Source organism: Chrysochloris asiatica, unplaced genomic scaffold (assembly GCF_000296735.1).
Source record: "Chrysochloris asiatica unplaced genomic scaffold, ChrAsi1.0 scaffold00558, whole genome shotgun sequence".
Classification (NCBI taxonomy): Eukaryota; Metazoa; Chordata; class Mammalia; order Afrosoricida; family Chrysochloridae; genus Chrysochloris; species Chrysochloris asiatica.
In genome coordinates this window covers 165,683-183,941 of record NW_006409076.1, presented here as the reverse complement: position 1 = coordinate 183,941, position 18,259 = coordinate 165,683, and the positions used below count along the sequence as shown (strand labels likewise).

The window sequence follows — 18,259 nt, the reverse complement described above, 5'->3', positions numbered from 1 at the left end:
CTGCTGCTTCCGTGAGAGTTGATAGTTGATCCAAGAAGAATGAAGTCCTTGACAACTTCAATCTTTTCTCCATTGATAAGAATGTTGTTTATTGGCCCAGTGGTGAGGATTTTTGTTTTCTTGACATAATAGAAGGAGGATAGAAGCCCAAATTTAAAGTGCTGATTCTGGTAAGATCCTTGTCTCCTTTCAGAATCTGTAAACCTAGCATTCCTTGAAAATTTCCATGTGTCTTAACATCATTTTTTTCCCTTAGACTGAAAACTTCATAGTACAGGGACACGGAGTCCAAAAGATGCACTCCACTTCTGGCTCTTCTTTGTTTGTGGTAATAGATGCCCCCTCTCTACACTATCTTGAAGAAATCTGTGCTGTTTTATTGCAATATGACAAAAAGCAATTTTTTCATACTTTAGGGATTCAAGTCCTGTTGCTTTGAAATAGTCTTTGAGTTTTAGAAACAAATGTAATTCAAAGGGGTAAACTCAGGACTATAGCATAGAAGGGTAAGGGTTCCTACTGAACTCCTCACAGGACAGCTCTTGCTACCCTTGAAGAATGAGCAGGTACATTATCATGATGGGAAAAAAAAAAAAAATTCTTCTGCCCATCTTTCCTGGTCTTTTGTTCACTAATTTACTTAAACATTTTTTCATCATATGCATCTGTGATTTTACTGTGTCCTTTGAGAAACATCAATATTATTCCAGAAAATAGTTGCCATAATCTTCCAAGTTGATTTAGCTGTATTGAATTTAACTAGGCCCAGAAGATTCCTTAAGAAACCATTGGACCTTGTTTTCTAGATTGTATTGGTAAATTCAAAAGTTGACTTCAGTTATGATTCATCCAATAAACTCATCTTCATTAGCTTCCATCTTGCTTAAAAGACTGATGGTAAGATCAGCTTTTTGACACTTTAGGTACCCATCAAGCTTAAAACTTGCTGAAGCCAAGATGTTTACTTATATCTGAAACTGCTAAATGATGTGAGATCTAAATTTCAGTATCTATTGCACCAATGTTAATTCTACAGTATTTTCCCACTTGTTTCAGGTCTTCAGTCACATTTTTCTCATTTTATCAAACTTGACTGTCTTCTCTCTTGGTTCAACTTTGAGGACTTCCTGATCTTCCTTAAAATGATTGATCCAACTAAAAACTGCTGTTCTGTATGAAAAGTATTTCCATAAGCTTTTTGCAAAGGTTCAATGATTCAATTATTTTTTACAAATTTGATAATACCCCTGATGCAATTTCTTTTCAATGGCACAAAAAAAGTGTTTTGTTTTTTTTTCTTTTCTTTATTTTGTTTTAAGGCACCCTGCTGAGACTAGACCAGACAAGTACATTTCTGAGAGAACTTGTCTGTAGTGATCCACTGATTGCAGAGACATGTTTAAACACATTTAATTGGAATAAACCCATGTATTATGAACTGAAACCATAGGAGCAATCATGTTTGATGTACCCTTATATTGTTCAGAGTTTTTAGTTTTTTAGTTTTACTTAGTGGTAAGAAGGAGTCCTGGTGTGGCATTGTAGAATAAAGCACTGAACCACACGGTCAGTATGAACCACAAGGTTGGTAGTTCAAACCCATCAGGCACACCTCAGAAACCCTATACAGGGTCTCTGAGTTAAAACTGATTCAGTGGTACTTAACAACAACAACCACAATGGTAAGAATAGGGAAAATTATGTTTATTATATCTTTGCTACTTTATATATTATATTTCAATTTTTTGCCATTTAAAAAATTCTCTGTGTTTGTGCTTTGTAAATTACTCACTGAATTTGTGCTAAACTAATGTGAAAAATGTCATTGGTAAGTTATTTCTGAGAATAAACTATTTTATTGCGTTGTCAACTGTAAATAAAGATAATTGATTCATGGAATCTTAATGTGAGTCTGAAGGCTCAGATACACATGAGAGGATGTGTAAAGAAGTAGCATTTTTTATCAGTCTATGTAAAACTAGGTTCAATTGTATGCCCCTAGAAACTCAGTCCTGGTGTGGCACTGTAGGTTAATGCACTGGATTGTGATTTCAGTTTGAACTGCAAGGTCAGCAGTTCGAGTTCACCAGCCACTCTTCGGAAACTCTATACAGGGTTGCTATGAGTCAGAACTGACTCAACGCCTCTTAATAACAAGTAAGAAAAAAAAAAAAAAATTGCCCCTTCCTGAACTTAGCAGTTGTTAGCATTGTCTCATCTAGAATGATAGTTTTGTTAGTACTTTGCTGATGAGTACCTATGATTTGGGCCGTGATTGGTTTTCTTTCTCTTCATGTCTTTAAGTTAAGACTTTATACATTCTTTCTTGCTTCATCTTTCATGATACAGTTATTTTCATGTGTTCATAAAAATATAAACATATTTTTCAGTTCTTTCTATACTTTATTTTATATTTTTTTCTATTTTCTAGTTAGATTTCATCTAAAGTTAAGCAAAAGTAAATATGCATATTTCATTCTTTTAAGAGTCAGTTTGAAGTGAACTCTTAAACTTATTTGGATTTACTTCCCTGGGCTATATCCCCTAAGAACATTTCCTTGAATTTATACAAGACCAGAATGTTTGTCTTGAAAGATCTCAAGTTTTCCTAGAATTGCTGAAAACACATTCACTGAATTTCCCCAAGAGGGACTAACGCTAGGCAAAGCTCCTAAACCAAGAAACTCAAATCTTTCCTGTTAGTTCTTTTCCTCTGGAGGAAATATTAAATTTATTTCCCATCTGGAAGACTTTTGTAAGACAGAGTTCATTACAGTGCATCCTCATGGCATATTCTGGCACATAACCTGGCTGTGGATAGTTTTCATCAGAACTAATAGAAGGACAAATATGTTTACCCCTATGTTCCTGACCAAAAGTTGCTCTGTCATTTAGATACAATTTTAAGGGTAACTAGGATGTGAAATTGTTTATTGTAAATTTTATGATTAAAATGAGATTTCAGAAAATAATCATAGAATTATACCAGAATGAGCATCATTGCTGGATTGTAATTTGGTTTCTGATATTGGCTGTAATTCAAGAATAACTGGATGAAAAATTTTACTAGTTGTGTGAAAACAGTGGGCAACATTTCTTGGGCATCTATATAAGATGTATTGTATCCCATACCACTAATGTCATGATGTGTTAGACATTGTAAGATTTATTGAAGACAAATGAAAAACAGATTATTAGTAGAAGGAATGAGATACCTCAAGACTAAATCATTGTCCAACCAAGAATATTGCTATAATAGCAGTTTGGATGTGCTACAAACACTTCTACAAGTAGAAAATTACACTTCAGCACCAATGTACATGTTTAGGCTAAACTAAGTGTAAGTAGGTGGGAATAATGGTGGTACAGGACCTGGTAGTGTACTTTGCTATTACGAGTAGAGTCTCTATGAGTCAGAAATCACTGTACAACATCTAGGAACAATAAGCAGGAGGAGAAGAAATAGCTTGTGAAATAAAAGTTACTGTAATGGTATTTCTTGGCACACAAAACAACTTTGGTGATCCTGGGAGCTCATTTTAGGATTTTGCTTACCAAGGTCATTAACCTCCAACAGAAGTCTTGCTCTTTTTCTTTCATTTGTTCAGTCCATTTAGACTAGTTTGCCCAAATGCAAGGAAGGAGGATTGTGAGAAAGTCAGTGGATTTTTTTCCCTGAGATTAAAGTTTTGCTTCACTTACTAAATAAAAACTATAATAAATAATGTAGATTTAGGAATTCTCAGGTTTCTGGTGGATTGGACCCTCTGTGACATAGATGATCTGAGTATCTTTTTCAGAGTATCAAGCTGATCCCCAAGCATTTTCAAACTAATGAGCTCTCTCCTTAGTGTCTTATTTGTTATACAACAAACTTATTTTTTTTTCCCTTTTGAAAAAGAAACCAGTGGATGATGATTATTTATTTATCAGTAACTATTTCAGATATTAGAGACTTGATGCAGAATAAAGCACTGGACTGCAAGGTTGGCTTAAACTGCAAGATCAGTCATTCAAACTTACCATCTGCTCCTTGGAAACTCTGTACATTTTCATTATGAGTCAGTACCAACTCCATGGCACTTAACAACAGCAATATTTTACATATTTGGTGTCCTGGTGGTGGTGCAGGATAAAAACTGGTACCAACACAAGGCCCTTGGTTCAAACCCACCAGCAGCTCCCAGGAAAACCTATACAGTCACAATAATTCTGAAAATACTGGATGACACTTAACAATAGCAACAATGTTAGGTTTTTTTTGACATGGATTATGCAGCACTGTGGGATAAAACTCTGAACTGCAAGGTCAGTTTGAACTGCAAAGTCAGCAGTTCAAACAAACTCATTGGAAACTCAATACAGGGTCACTATGAATCAGAATTTACTTGTCTGTTGGCACTTAGCAACAACAACTACTACAACTTTAACACTCACAATGTTAAGTTGGTATTGCTGTTGTTGTTGCTGAATGCCATCAAGTATTTTTCAACTCCTAAAGGTTTCTGAGAGCAACTTGTAGTTTTGAACTGTAGTTCAAAAACTTGCAAATAGTGCAGTTGGCAGTCCAGTGCTTAACCTACAGTGTCACACCTTGATGTTAATCCACCCTATCTACACTTGCCACCACTCATCTGTCAGTTTGTCACACTGCAGTGGTGGTTTATGTTTTGCTGTGATGCTGGAAGCTCTGGCACCAGTATTTTCATTGCTGGCAGGTTCACCCATGGTAAACAGGTTTCAGTTGAGTTTCAGAGTAAGACAGAGTGGGAGGAGTGATAGACTACTTCTTAATGTTTAGTCACTGGAAACTTTGTGAATAGCACTGGAACACTGTCAGAAAAAAACAGAATACTGAATATTGAAACATGATGAAGAGCACCAGAATATTGTCAGATATAGTGTCAGAAGATGAACCCATCAGATTGGAAGGCACTCAATATACAACTGGGGAACAGCTATTTCCTCAAAGTACAGTTGACAATGATAATGCAAATGGATTAAAGCTTTAAGGACCTTCATTTGCTGATGGGACATAGTCAGAAAGAGGATGAAGAGCTACAAATATCTATTCATAATTATAATATAGAGTATATGAAGTATGAATCTAGGAAAATTGGAAGTTGTTAAAAATGGAATAGAATGTATAAGGATCAATATCCTACGTATAGGATATTAAGCCACAGTGGACTGGCCTTGGTCATTTTGAATTTGATAATCACATCTACTATGCCAAGAATGATAAATTGAAGAATGAGGTAACATTCAACATCAAAAAGGACAATACAAGATATCTTGAAGAATAGTGCTGTCTGTGATATGATAATTTCCACATGCCTACAAGGAAGACCAATTAATACCACTATTATCAAATTTATGCAACAACCACTAAAACCAATGATGATAAAATTGAAGAATTCTATGATATTCTTTTACGTTATTGATTAAACATGCAGTCCAGATTTATTGATAATTATTGGTGCTTGGAAAGCAAAGGCTGGAAACAAAGAAGAAGGAGAAGTATTTGGAAAACATGGCCTTTGTGGTAGAAATGATGCTGGAGATCACATGATAGAATTGTGCAAAAAAAAAAGATTATTCATTGCAAATACCTTTTTGAAATGATATAAAAATGATTATACTCATGGACTTCAAGAGATGGAATACACAGAAATCAAATTGATTACATCTGTACAGAGAGATGGTGGAACAGCTCCACATCATCAGCCCAAATAAGGCCAAGGGTAGACTGTGGAACAGACTAAGAATTGCTCATATGCAAGTTCAGACAGAACCTGAAGAAAATTAAAACAAGTCCACGCGAGGAAAATATGACCTCAAACATATCCCACCTAAATGTAGGGATCATCTTGAGATAATATTTCATACATTAAACACTAAAGACTAAAAAGCAGTACAGTTGTAGGATGACATCAAGAATATCATACAGGGAGAAAGCAAAAGGTCATTAAGAAGAAAAGAAAGAAAGAAAAGACCAAAATGGATGTCGGAAGAAACTCTGAAACTTGATCTACAGGATAGAGACGCTAAAGGAAATGGAAGAAATGAGGAAGTAAAAGAGCTAAATAGAAAATTTCAAAGGGCAACAGAGAAGACAAAGTTAGATATTAAAATGAAATATCCAAAGATCTGGAGTTAGAAAACAAAAGGGTAAACAAACTCATCATTTCTCAAGCTGAAAGGACTGACGAAATACTGCCCAGTCTTGCACCACCCTTATAACAGATGCTACACTTCAGTCCATTGATGCTGCCACTGTGCCAATCCATCTCATTGGGGGTATCCCTATATTTTGCTATCCATCCACTTTATCAAGAATGATGTCCTTCTCCAAGGATGGTCCCTCTTGACAACATGTCAGGAGTAAAAAAGACGAAATCTACTCATCTTGGTTTCTATGGCAAATTCTGGTTTGTACTTCTAACACAGATTTGTTTGTTTTACTTGTAGTCCATAGTACCTTCATATTTTTCTCCAACAACATAACTCCAAGAAGTGGCTGGTGAATTTGAACTGCTCACCTTGAGGTTCAAACTGACCTCATGGTATAGTCCTTATCCTAAAGTGCCACAACAGGACTCCTTGGGGAAGGCATGTTTTCATAGGCAAAACTGGGACTAAAGTTTGTGTTCTGGTGTGGCACAGTAGGTTAATGCACAGGACTGCAAGGTTGGTTTGAACTTCAAGGTCAGCTGTTCAAGCTCACCAGCCACTTGTTGGAAACCCCATACAGGGTCACTATGAGTAGGAACTGACTGGGCAACACTTAACAACAAATAACAACAAATACTTGTGTTAATGTTATCAGATTGAATAGGGAGTTTCTATTCTTTGTTTAAGATATAATGTGGTGTTCATATGTTGTTTTTTCTTCTCAAAAAAGCAGTTTTGGTCCCTAACAAAATGTCCTTCTCAGTGTCAGGAGAGAGCTCTATTCTTAGCTTTTGGTCTTTTGGGTTCATTCTGGTGTAGGATCACACATTCTAGGATTTCATTACCTCTGACATCAGTCAGTGCATACTCACAAGATTTCAAGGGATACATAGTTTTAAAAGCATATTTTATTCAGCTTGCCCAGGGGGACAGGAAAGGTAAAAGGTGAATAAGAAATTCTGAAAGATGTTGCCCAAACACAGGTAGTATTTTCAAAGAAAGTGCATTCCAAGCATAGTTCCAACAAATAATGCCAAGCTAGAGATTTTTCAATGTTCTGCAGCATAAACAGTTCAATGATTATTTTCCTTGGTTCCTAATTTATAGTTTGTTAATTTATGCTGAATTTTCTCTTTACCAAATCCAAATTTGTTTATAAACTTTTAGTAATATTTCAACATAGTGTAGATTGAGTGTGCTAAAATTGTCCTCGATTACCTAATCTCTTCTATGGAAAGCAGAAATCACTATATTCTCTTTCTGAATTTCAGAATATGAATGTATTTTGATCTGAGATAGCAAGAAAATGTCAATTAGTAAACTTTACCATATCTCTTTAGCTGTTTGTTTTCAGCAATAATATTGTTTTTTGAAGATCTAGAGATTTTATTTTTCATCAATTCTGAGATAAACATTTTTTAATATACTAATATTTCTGAAATCAGAATGTATCTTAGTCATAATTGACAATGTGTTTTCTTCTTAGTGGTACATAAAATAATTGTCTGTTTTACCACTGAAAACATTTTTTATTAGTGAAAATATTTACTCAATAAGGTAAGCATCTAACATTTGCTTCAAGGCCAAAATGTGGCAAGGGAAAAAGATGTTTTAGTATCAATATTGGAATTAAAGATAGCAAATCACGGGTGTTGGAGATCTCATGACTGTGATGCTTATAATTGCCCTTTTGGATAGATAACACATTATCTTTTATTAAAAGCTTCTAAAGAAATATTTTCACAGTGGGAAACAAATTATTTTCTTAAAATATATCTACTAAATATTCTTAAATTTGGAACTTAGGGAGATGAATTTTAAGGGTTTGACTTGTTAAAAATTTGAGGATTATTCTATTTTACTTACTCACTTTTTCTTGAATTACTTGACAAGTGAAAAGAGAAATAAATACTCTCTAACTTTCAAAATGTATAGATCTTTGGTGACCTCTGCTTAATAGTCTAGAATTTTTAAAACTTATTTTAGGAAATTGAGACATAATATTAGAAGGACATTTTCTTATGATACTCCATTGTCTATTACAATTTTCCTATTCAAATTATGGGCTTAGTAACTCATTCTCCACATGTCATTATAATTTTCTGTGTTCTGTGTTTTTCATTGTTTTCTTGATAAAGGAAATTTGACAAAAACAAATATCTGGGTTGTGTAGGACATTTGTCAATATTGGGTTGATGGGAATTGTGTTTGTCCCAGTCATGCTACTGTTTTAATATTTTGGCACCAAGCCCATCAATCTGTCTACAAAAGTACATCCCTATTTCTAATATGACAGGAGCTATTTGGAGTTGTGCATTCATTTAGAAAAGATGCCTATGAAATACACCAAGAAGCAAATGGTGAGAGTATCAATTTGTTAACATACACAGAAGAGTTTAGTTTGGGAACTATAGCTAGATATTTATCCTCTAAAAAAAATAAAAATATTTCCAGGAGAAAATAATATTTATTTTTTCCATAAACCAACAGAAACCTGGCAATTTATTTGCAGCTATATACCTGTCATCAATTGACTAGAAAAAATCTTTTCAGGGGTCGATAGGTCTATGGGATCTTTTCCTCACATTGCATAGTATGGCATGCTGATGGATTTTGCATATGTTATTTTTATTGTGTGAGAGAAATTTCTTTCTTTCTATCCCTTCCTTCTTGGAACAGGATTCTTTTACATTTCTTTCCTGAGGTTCCAGTGTATATATCAAAATAGCATAATAAAGTTGGTTTTCTTTTTTTTTCTTGATAGACAAAAAAATAAATAGATTCTTTAACATAATGGTCCAGAGTCTGTCTGAAAGTAATAGACAATATTATCAGAATAAAAATTAGTTTCTGTAGCAGCTTTTTCACTCTGAAATTAGACCAAGAAGGACCATTTTTCTTTCATTTATTTTTCTATAGGTGAGACCTAAATGTCAGAGCTCCTCAATCCCTGGTAACAGCACCAAAAGGGAATACATGAGAATTTCAATAACCTTTTCTCTCTCATAATGCCCACCACACCACAAGCTCAAAGACACATCAAACTACAATTAAAAAAAAAAAAGTTTACTAACAAAATATTTGTTTTATAAATGGAGCAATAATATGTCTCTTAGCCTCCACTCTTCACCTGTGTAACACCTATAGAGAAATTCTGTAACAACCCCAACTAGACATTTTTTATTCATCTGTGCTATCGCTTGGCCCCAGTTGTCATTTGTTTTTATCATTACCAAATCTGTCTTAATTAAAAGAAAAACATTTATTTATTACCTTTTGATGCTTCTTTAACTACTAATGTGCCTAAATAATTTCATTTAAATATTAATGAGGGTCTATGTTTTTACTGAATGAATGTTGCAGAATGCATCAAGAGAAGATGGAAGGAATACACAGAGTCATTGTACCAAAAGGAAATGGTTAATGTTCAACCATTTCAAGAGATACCATATGAACAAGAGCCAATGATACTCAGAGAAGAAGTCCAAAGTACGTTGAAAGAAGTAGCAAAGAACAATGCACCAGGTATTGATGGAATAAAAATCGAAATCTTTCAAGAAAGTGAGGTGGCAGAGGAGGCACTCATTCATCTCTGCCAAGAAATTTGGAAGACAACTATCTGGCTTACTAATTAGAAGAGATCCATATTTGTGCCCATTCCAAAGAGAGGTGACCCAACGAATGAGGAAATCATCAGACAATCTCTTTCATATCTCAAGCAAGTAAAGTTTTGCAAAAGGTAATACAGAAATGGCTACAATCGTACATTGACAGAGAACTTCCAGAGGTTCAAGCTAGATTCAGAATAGGCCACGGAACAAGGGATATCATTGCTGATATCCGATGGATCTTGGCTGAAAGCAGAGAATATCAGAAAGATGTTTACCTATGCTTTATTGACTACTCAAAGGCTTTCATTTGTGTGGATCATGACAAGCTATGGACAACATTGTGAAGTATGAGTATTTCAGAACACTTAATTGTACTTCTGAGGAATCTGTACCTGGACCAAGAAGCAGTTGTTCGAACAGAGCATGGGAACACTGAATGTTTTAAAATTAAGTCAGGTGTGCGACAAGGTTGTATTCTTTCACCATATTTATTCAACCTGCATGCTGAGCAAATAATACGAGAAGCTGTGTTCTATGAAGAAAAACATGGCATCAGGATTGGAGGAAGACTCATTAACAACCTGCAATATGCAGATAATACAACCTTGCTTGCTGAAAGTGAAGAGGACTTAAAACATTTACTGATGAAGATCAAAGAGCACAGCCTTCGATATGGATTACATCTCAATGTCAAGAAAACAAAAATCCTCACCACTGGACCAATAAACAACATTCTAATCAATGGAGAAAAGATTGAAGTTGTCAAGGACTTCATTCTTCTTGGATCAACTATAAACACTCATGGAAGCAACAGTCAAGAGATCAGACAACGTATTGCATTGGGCAAATCTTCTGCATAGGAACTTTTTAAAGTGTTGAACAGCAAAGATGTCAGCTTGAGGACTAAGGTGTGCCTGACCCAAGCCATGGTATTTTCAATAACCTCATATGGATGCGAAAGCTGGACAGTGAATAAGGAAGATCGTAGAAGAATTTATGCCTTTGAATTATGGTGTTGGAGGAGAATGCTAAAAGTGCCATGGGCTGCCAAAAGAACCAATAGATCTGTTTTGGTAGAAGTGCAGCCAGAGCTGTACTTAGAGGCCAAGATGGCCAAACTTTGTCTCTCATACTTTGGACATATTGTTAGGAGGGAACAGTCACTAGAGAAGGATATCATGCTTGGTAAGATGAAGGGTCAGAGAAAAAGAGGAAGACCCCCAACAAGATGGATTGGCCAGGTGGCAGCATTGATGGAATCAAGTGTGGCAATAGTAGTGAGGTTGGCCCAGGATCAGACATTGTTTCTGTCTGCTGTGTCACTATGAGTTGTTTCTGACTCGATGGCACCTTAGAACAACAACACTGTTGTTATTAATTAATGTATGCAGTTTAAAGAGAGAGAAGCGGTCTTGTAGGAAAACTAGTAATGACATGAATTTGGATGCACATACTTTGGAATTCTTGTTGTTGCTATTAAGTGCTGTGAAGTCAGTTCTGACCCATAGCTACCCTATATAGGCTTTCCAGTGAGCAGCTGATGAGCTTGAACCAACTTAACACACAGCACCACACCAGGACTCCTTTAAATCATTTCAAAATAGTATGCATACGGTTCCATCAAGATATATTTGAATGGTTCAGATATTAGCAAGATTTTCAAGAGATGTTCTATAATGGCTTAAAAATACTGAAACAGAAGATTTTGTTAATTGTTAGTGTGCCCCATGCCTCCGCATTCCCACCGAAGATGAGTTAATTATCCTGGGAATATGTTTTAGGTAGTAAGGCAAAAAGGAAACATCATTTTGAGTGTGAATGGAATTTTCACTGCATCAATTAATAAATCTGGTAGATATTTATCCAATAGCTATACTGCAGTTAACCGTGTTATTTAGGTATTCCATATTGTCTCATGATAAAATGAGTATTTTATATTTTAGTCTACTGTAAATAAATAGGAACTCATGAAGTTAGATTAAGTGTTTTGCAAAAAATTTGAATGACAAAAGTAATAATTATTAGACAGTTTCTTTTTTTAAAAGTAGATTTGGATTTTTTCTGTTATTTATTTTAGGTTTTTCACTATCCTTGGCTTTATGATACTAAGATTTAATTAAGAAAAAATAATTCTATAAGTTTTGCAGTCAAAGAGGGCTGCTGTCTTTTTAGTTTTTTACTTTATAAATGACTAAACTAATGAAATTCTATGAACACCTTCTGCTTTTTCATTTTACTACTCTAAAGATGTCAAAAACAAAGTGAACTTTCATAGAAGCCAATGTATTGGTTTTGTCAGTTATGGCACAAATGGAGATGAGCAGAGGGTTTGTGTTTTGGACAGAAAAATAAAACCATAATAAAGCCTATCTGAAGTGTCACCTCTCTCAAGAAGAACTTTCTTGTTTTATGTTATTCCATATTGAGCTATTTGTTCTGTAACTCCTACAAGGGAAATAATCTATTTCAACTAGTCTCTTAGGTACTCAGTTTAATTGTAAATTCATGTTACTCTTTTTATTCCTCTATTTAGTTTTCTTCTGAATTTATAGTTATTGGATTTTAAAGAGACCCACAGGCCTGGTCATCACAAATGAAATGACTGGTTTTGATACTGAGTCCATCATTTGTTCTATATATAAAAAATTATTTGTATCTCTAATCTAATATGTTTTATTCTTTTACCATACATATTCAAGCTGTATGCTGAGCAAATAATCTAAGAAACAGATATAAGAGGAAAAATATGGCATCAGTTTAGGAGGAAGACTCATTAACAACCTGCTACATGAAGTTGAGAAAACCTTGCTTGCTAAAAGCAAAAAGAACTTAAAATACATATGGACAATGATCAATTACCACAGCCTTCAGTATGAGTTGTACCTCAGCATAAAGAACACAAAAATCCTCACCACTGAACCAATAAATAGCATCACGATAAATAGAGAAAAGATTGAAGTTGTCAAAGACATCAATTTGCTTGGATCAACCATCAATCAGCACTCAGTCAAGAAGTCAAATGAGTATTGCATTAGGCAAATCTTCTGCACAAGAATTATTTAACGTGTTGAAGAGCAAAGATGCCAGTTTGAGGACTAAAGTGTGCCTGACACAGGCTATGGTATTTTCAATAACAGTGAATAAGGAAGGCTCTAGAAGAATAGATGCATTTAAGTTATGGTTCTGGAGGAGAATATTAAAAATATCATGGACTGCCAAAAGAAAAAAATCTGTGTTGGAAGAAGTACAGTCAGAACGCTCCCTGGAAGCCAGGGTAGCCAGAATTCATCACTCATATTTTGGACATATTGTTAGGATGGACCAGTCCCTGGAGAAGAATATCATGTTTGGTAAAATGAAAGGTTAGAGAAACAGAGGAAGAACCTCAATGAGATGGATTGGCACAGTGGCAGCAGCGAAGATTTCAAATGTAGTAATGATTATAAGATTGGTCCAGGACTGGGTAGTGAATGTTTCGTTCCCTTGTGCATAAGGTCACTATGAGTTGGTATCAACTCGATGACACCTAGCAACAGCAACAACAACAATCCTAAATTAATACAGCTATCAATATTGAATATTAAAAATTTCTTATGGCCACAGGAAAAAAATAAAGATAGGGCAATTGGAAAGTCATAGATGAACTAAGTAGTTCATCTAAGCATAGAAATATTTTCTAATAATAAATTTCTTTCCCTTTTATTATTTCAAAGAAACACAAGCATCAATAGCAGTCCAGGGAGTGAATTAATAAGGGTCTTTCTTACACTTTTAAATTTTAAATATTATTTTTCTTTGAAATTCTGATAGATTATTTCTTTCATCTTGCTCACAGCTTAAATACTTTTCAGTGACTCACTATGGTAGCAATGGTGCCATTGGAATATAGATTTTTGGAAACCATAGTTCTTCAATCTTGTCTTGGCCTAAGAAGAAAGTAAGGTCTTCAGTTAAAACAGCCTTCTCTCCATGAACACATAGCACCCACACTTGGCATTTGATTTAACTTGTTATAAAAGTGAAGTATCAAAAATAAGAATCTAGTATTTTGTCTGGTTATGTCCACATGTGCTTATACTTATACCTGGTAAAGTTTATTTTGAAATAGAAAATATTTGGAAAAGGGCATCAAAGGGAGAAAAACTCTTCAATGACATTTACCTTGTTCTTAAGGATAGTATAGAGTATTGTAGTCATCTACAAAATTGGTAATAAACATTTGGGAAAATAATCAGGGCTTCATCTGGTCTAAGTAATAAACAATAGTTATAAATTTGCAGCCAACCTCCAGCATATGTAGTGCACCTGATTCAGCATATTTTTGTCATTTAGTCCCTTTATTCCAAAGTTCTATTGTCACTCACTCTGGAGTTCAGAATTGAGTAAAATCCATTGAAGAAAGGATTTATTCTTTACTGTTTTAATTATTGGTATTGGCTATCCTATAAATTCACTATTTTATGCATCCTAATATATTTTAAAAATTTGATATAACTGTGATATAAAAAAAAGAGAGAACAGATAGTCATTTTGCATTTTGTAATCTTAGGGAGCAAAGGTTCCCATACTCAAAGTTTCAAAACTCCAGTACCTACATTCCATGGTATGGTATGGGGCTTCTCAGCCTCAGTTATATTGAAAATTTGTAAAGAAGAATTAGGAAGTGTGGTGGCTCTATAAGGTAACTACTGGATTTTGAACCACAAGATCAGTGGTTTTATATCACCGTGGGAAACAGATTAGGGTTTCTGTTCCTGCAAAGATGTATAGGCTCTTTAAAACCCTACATAGGGTTACTATGAATCAGGACCAATTTGACATCACTTAACAACAACAGATAGGAGTTCATCTTAAGAAAATGAAGCACTAATAAAAACTAATTCTCCAGGAATCTCTTTGACAGGAAATATGGGGAATATTCTCTTAAAAAAAAAAAAAAAAAAACCCAACTCACTGTTGTTTCTAAAATAAGTGAAAATTAAACTCTGAATAGTCTCAAAACTACATCATTACTGATCTTCAATATTATCAATGGCAGTTAAAAACAACAACACCTGTATGATAAGCACTATAAGGCAAACAACAAGGTTAGTGGTTTGAGCGCCAGCTGTTCTGTGGGAGAAAGATGAGGTGTTCTACTCCTGCAAAGATATACAGCCTCGGAAACACTATACAAGCTTACTATGAGTTGGAACCAACATGATAGAAATTAACAAAATGATGTAAAAAGAGTAATTGTCATTTAAGTACACATTGATTGAAACTATTATCAATCCATAAAGACATTTTAGTGATTAAAAAATATCGTAGTGAGGAAAGATGGTAAACTAGGCAGAAAGGCTGGACTGTGTGGTCTCTCTGCTGCAAGGATATGGAAAACTAGACAAGACAGTTACAGAGGTTGGTCCTGAATTCTGAGCCTCAGAGGAAGTGTTAGAAAAGTGGATCAAGAGCTTACTGGGAAAAAAAGTAGAATAGACATTGCAAAAGAAGAGGTGAGTGACTGATGAGCAGGAACAGACAACAGAAACTGTTGTAACCATTCTGAGAGTTTGTGAATGACTTTAGAGACAAGAAAACATATCACATTAAAGAAACCTACTTGTGGCTCATGGAGACAAAGGTGTACTATATTTTACTGTATTCCTTTTGTCTTATCAGTATACTATCCAAGGGAATCTTCTGATTTCCAGTGGTCTGAGCTACTTGGAGCTTGTGCGCCCCAGGGTGGAGTTACATACAATAACCCCACTAGGACAGGTTCTGATCCAAATCTGCAAAATCAACACTGGTTAGCTCTGGAATTGTTGTTACTAGGTGAAGGGTCTAAGCTGAGCTGATGTGTTTGGTAGAGGGGAAAAAAAAGAAGAAAAATAAAGAGGAAGGAAAGTAGGCAGGTGATAAGTGTGCATCAGCCAGACACATCGTGACGATTTTAAACTTTCATAGGTGGCTTTGAAGCCACGAGGCCAATAGGTGGTACAGAACACTGCTTATTAGTGGAAAGCAAACCATTTATTTTCATTTTTCACTTTGCAGGCTGTTTTTGGTATTTATTTGTTTTCCTTCTTCTTGTATCACATGACATGATACAGCAACTGGGGCCATACAGCCAAGCCACAGCCATACCATATATAGTCCCATCAATTAGGCAAGAGCCAATACCAACTGCTTTACACCAGAGCAATGACTACAACTGCCATTGACTAAATCCACTCTGAATTGAACTGTATGAACAGTCAACAGAGAAAGTCATTTCCTGATCATGCCCACAAAGAGTTAGTTGGTGAGTACCTAAGAATTTACCAACATACATTCATCAGCTTAATATATATAACAACACTAAAATACCTAGAAAGAAACTGAAATTTTCTGTTCACATGAAGAAACAAGACAGAGTACCTCAAACAAAAGACCAAGAGAAAGAAGTAGAAAATGCTTTTGAGGAAGAAGACACATTGGAACTACCTGAAAATGAATTCAGAAGATATTGAGGTAGAGCCAAACAAATCACAGAAGGTGAAGGAAAATGAGGAAGAAATCAGAAAAGTATTACAGAAATAATCAAGTAAAATATATACAACATTGAAGATTATACAAAATTTGAAAACAGAAATGAAGATCAATTCTAAAATATCAGAAATGGATAATGCACTAAAGTGCAAAGGAGTAGAATTGAATCAACAGAAGCCAGAATTAGCAAGCTTGAAGATAGATCTCAGTAATACTAGTAAGATACTAAGAGAAAAGAATACAATATAAGAGAAAAGAATGAAAATATATCTGAAGAGCATTTGAGATTCATGTGGAACACATGAAGGTGACCAGAACTCCAGAACAGGGAGATACAAAGAAAACCACAGAAATGTAGTCAAAGAGATTCTGGAAGAAAAATATCCTAATATCCAGAACGATGAGATAATAAGTATTCAAGAAACTTAACAAATCCCAAACAGGACAGACCCCAAAAGAAAACAACCAACACATATCATGATAAAACTCTCCAAAACCAAAGACAAGGAAAAAGTCAGAAAGCTGCTTGGGAAAAACGAATGGATACCTACAAAGGAAAAACAATAAAATTAAATTCTGATTTCTCATCAGAAGCCATGTGGGTGAGAAGGCAATGGAAAGACATATATAAAACTTTGAAAGAAAACAAGTGCTAACCAAGAATCTTATACCCAGCAAAACTGTCCCTGGAACAAAAATGAAATTAGAACATTTCCAAATTATCAGAGATTAAAGGAATTTGTAAAAACCAAGACAACTCTACAAAAAACACTAAAGGGGTCCTTTGGACTGAGAACCAACAACAGCAAACAATATACATATATTGGCTTACATAGTAGTAGTACCACCTAGAAATCAATCCTAATTAGAAATATCCAGAGTAAAGCAAAATTACAAAACTGAAGATGGAGAATCACAGATATCAAATTACATTGAAGACAACTACAGAATAAAAAATAAAGGTGTGGGCTGATTTTGATTGTGTTCCATTGATACACATTGACCTTGAGATGAAAGAGATAAGAGGAAGGGCTGGCTGGACTTACGTTTAGAAAGATGTTTGAACTCCTTGAGACTAAGACTGAACATAAACTGGTCAGCTTGTCTGAATGCAAGGAGGTGTATGTGAACTCCCAAACATACAGCTGGAAACCATTTAACCTAGCTTGGAGAGTTAACTATTTGATCAGAATTTGACCAGATGAAGGTAAAGATGCTTGATACTATGAACAAGTGCAAATTCCTACAATTGATCACCTTGACTTTTGTGTACTGGACTCAGTTGTTCAAATCTTTCTATCCAAAAATAGAATGATTCTTCATATCAAAGAAAAGCTTCTTCCTTCACCGTATATTAAGTTGATTGTTGTTGTTAGGTGCCAATCGAGTCAGTACTGATTCATAGCAACCTTATGCATAGCAGAATGAAACACTGCCTGATTCTGGGCCAGCCTCACTATTGTTGTCACACTTGAGTCCATTGATGCTGCAACTTGGCAAATCCATTTCGTTGGGGGTCTTCCTGTTTTTCTCTGACCCTCCACCTTACCAAACATGATATTCTCCAGTAAACTCAAATGCATGTTAAAGCCGGACAGTGAATAAGGAAGACTGTAGAAGAATTGATGCTTTTGAGTTATGGTATTGGAAGAGAATATTTGAAAGTGTCATGGGCTTCCAAAAGTACCAAAAGATTTATTTTGGAAGAAGTTCAGCCAGAGTGCTCCTTGGAGGCCAAGATGGCCAAATTTTGTCTCTCATAGTTCAGACATATTGTCAGGAGGGAGCAGTCTCCTTAAGCTGACATCTTTGCTCTTCAACACTTTAAAAAGGTCGTGTGCAGTAGATTTGCCTAATGTAATACATCATTTAATTTACTGGCTACTGCTTCCATGAGTTTTGATAGTTGATCCAAGAAGAATGAAGTCCTTGACAACTTCAATCTTTTCTCCATTGATAAG

The 18,259-nt window shown here is 35.0% G+C and overlaps 1 pseudogene; it reads right to left on the bottom strand.

Annotated features, from left to right (window-relative positions):
- LOC102830344 overlaps window positions 1-18,259 on the bottom strand; it is a 27,772-nt pseudogene that overhangs the window by 4,626 nt on the left and 4,887 nt on the right.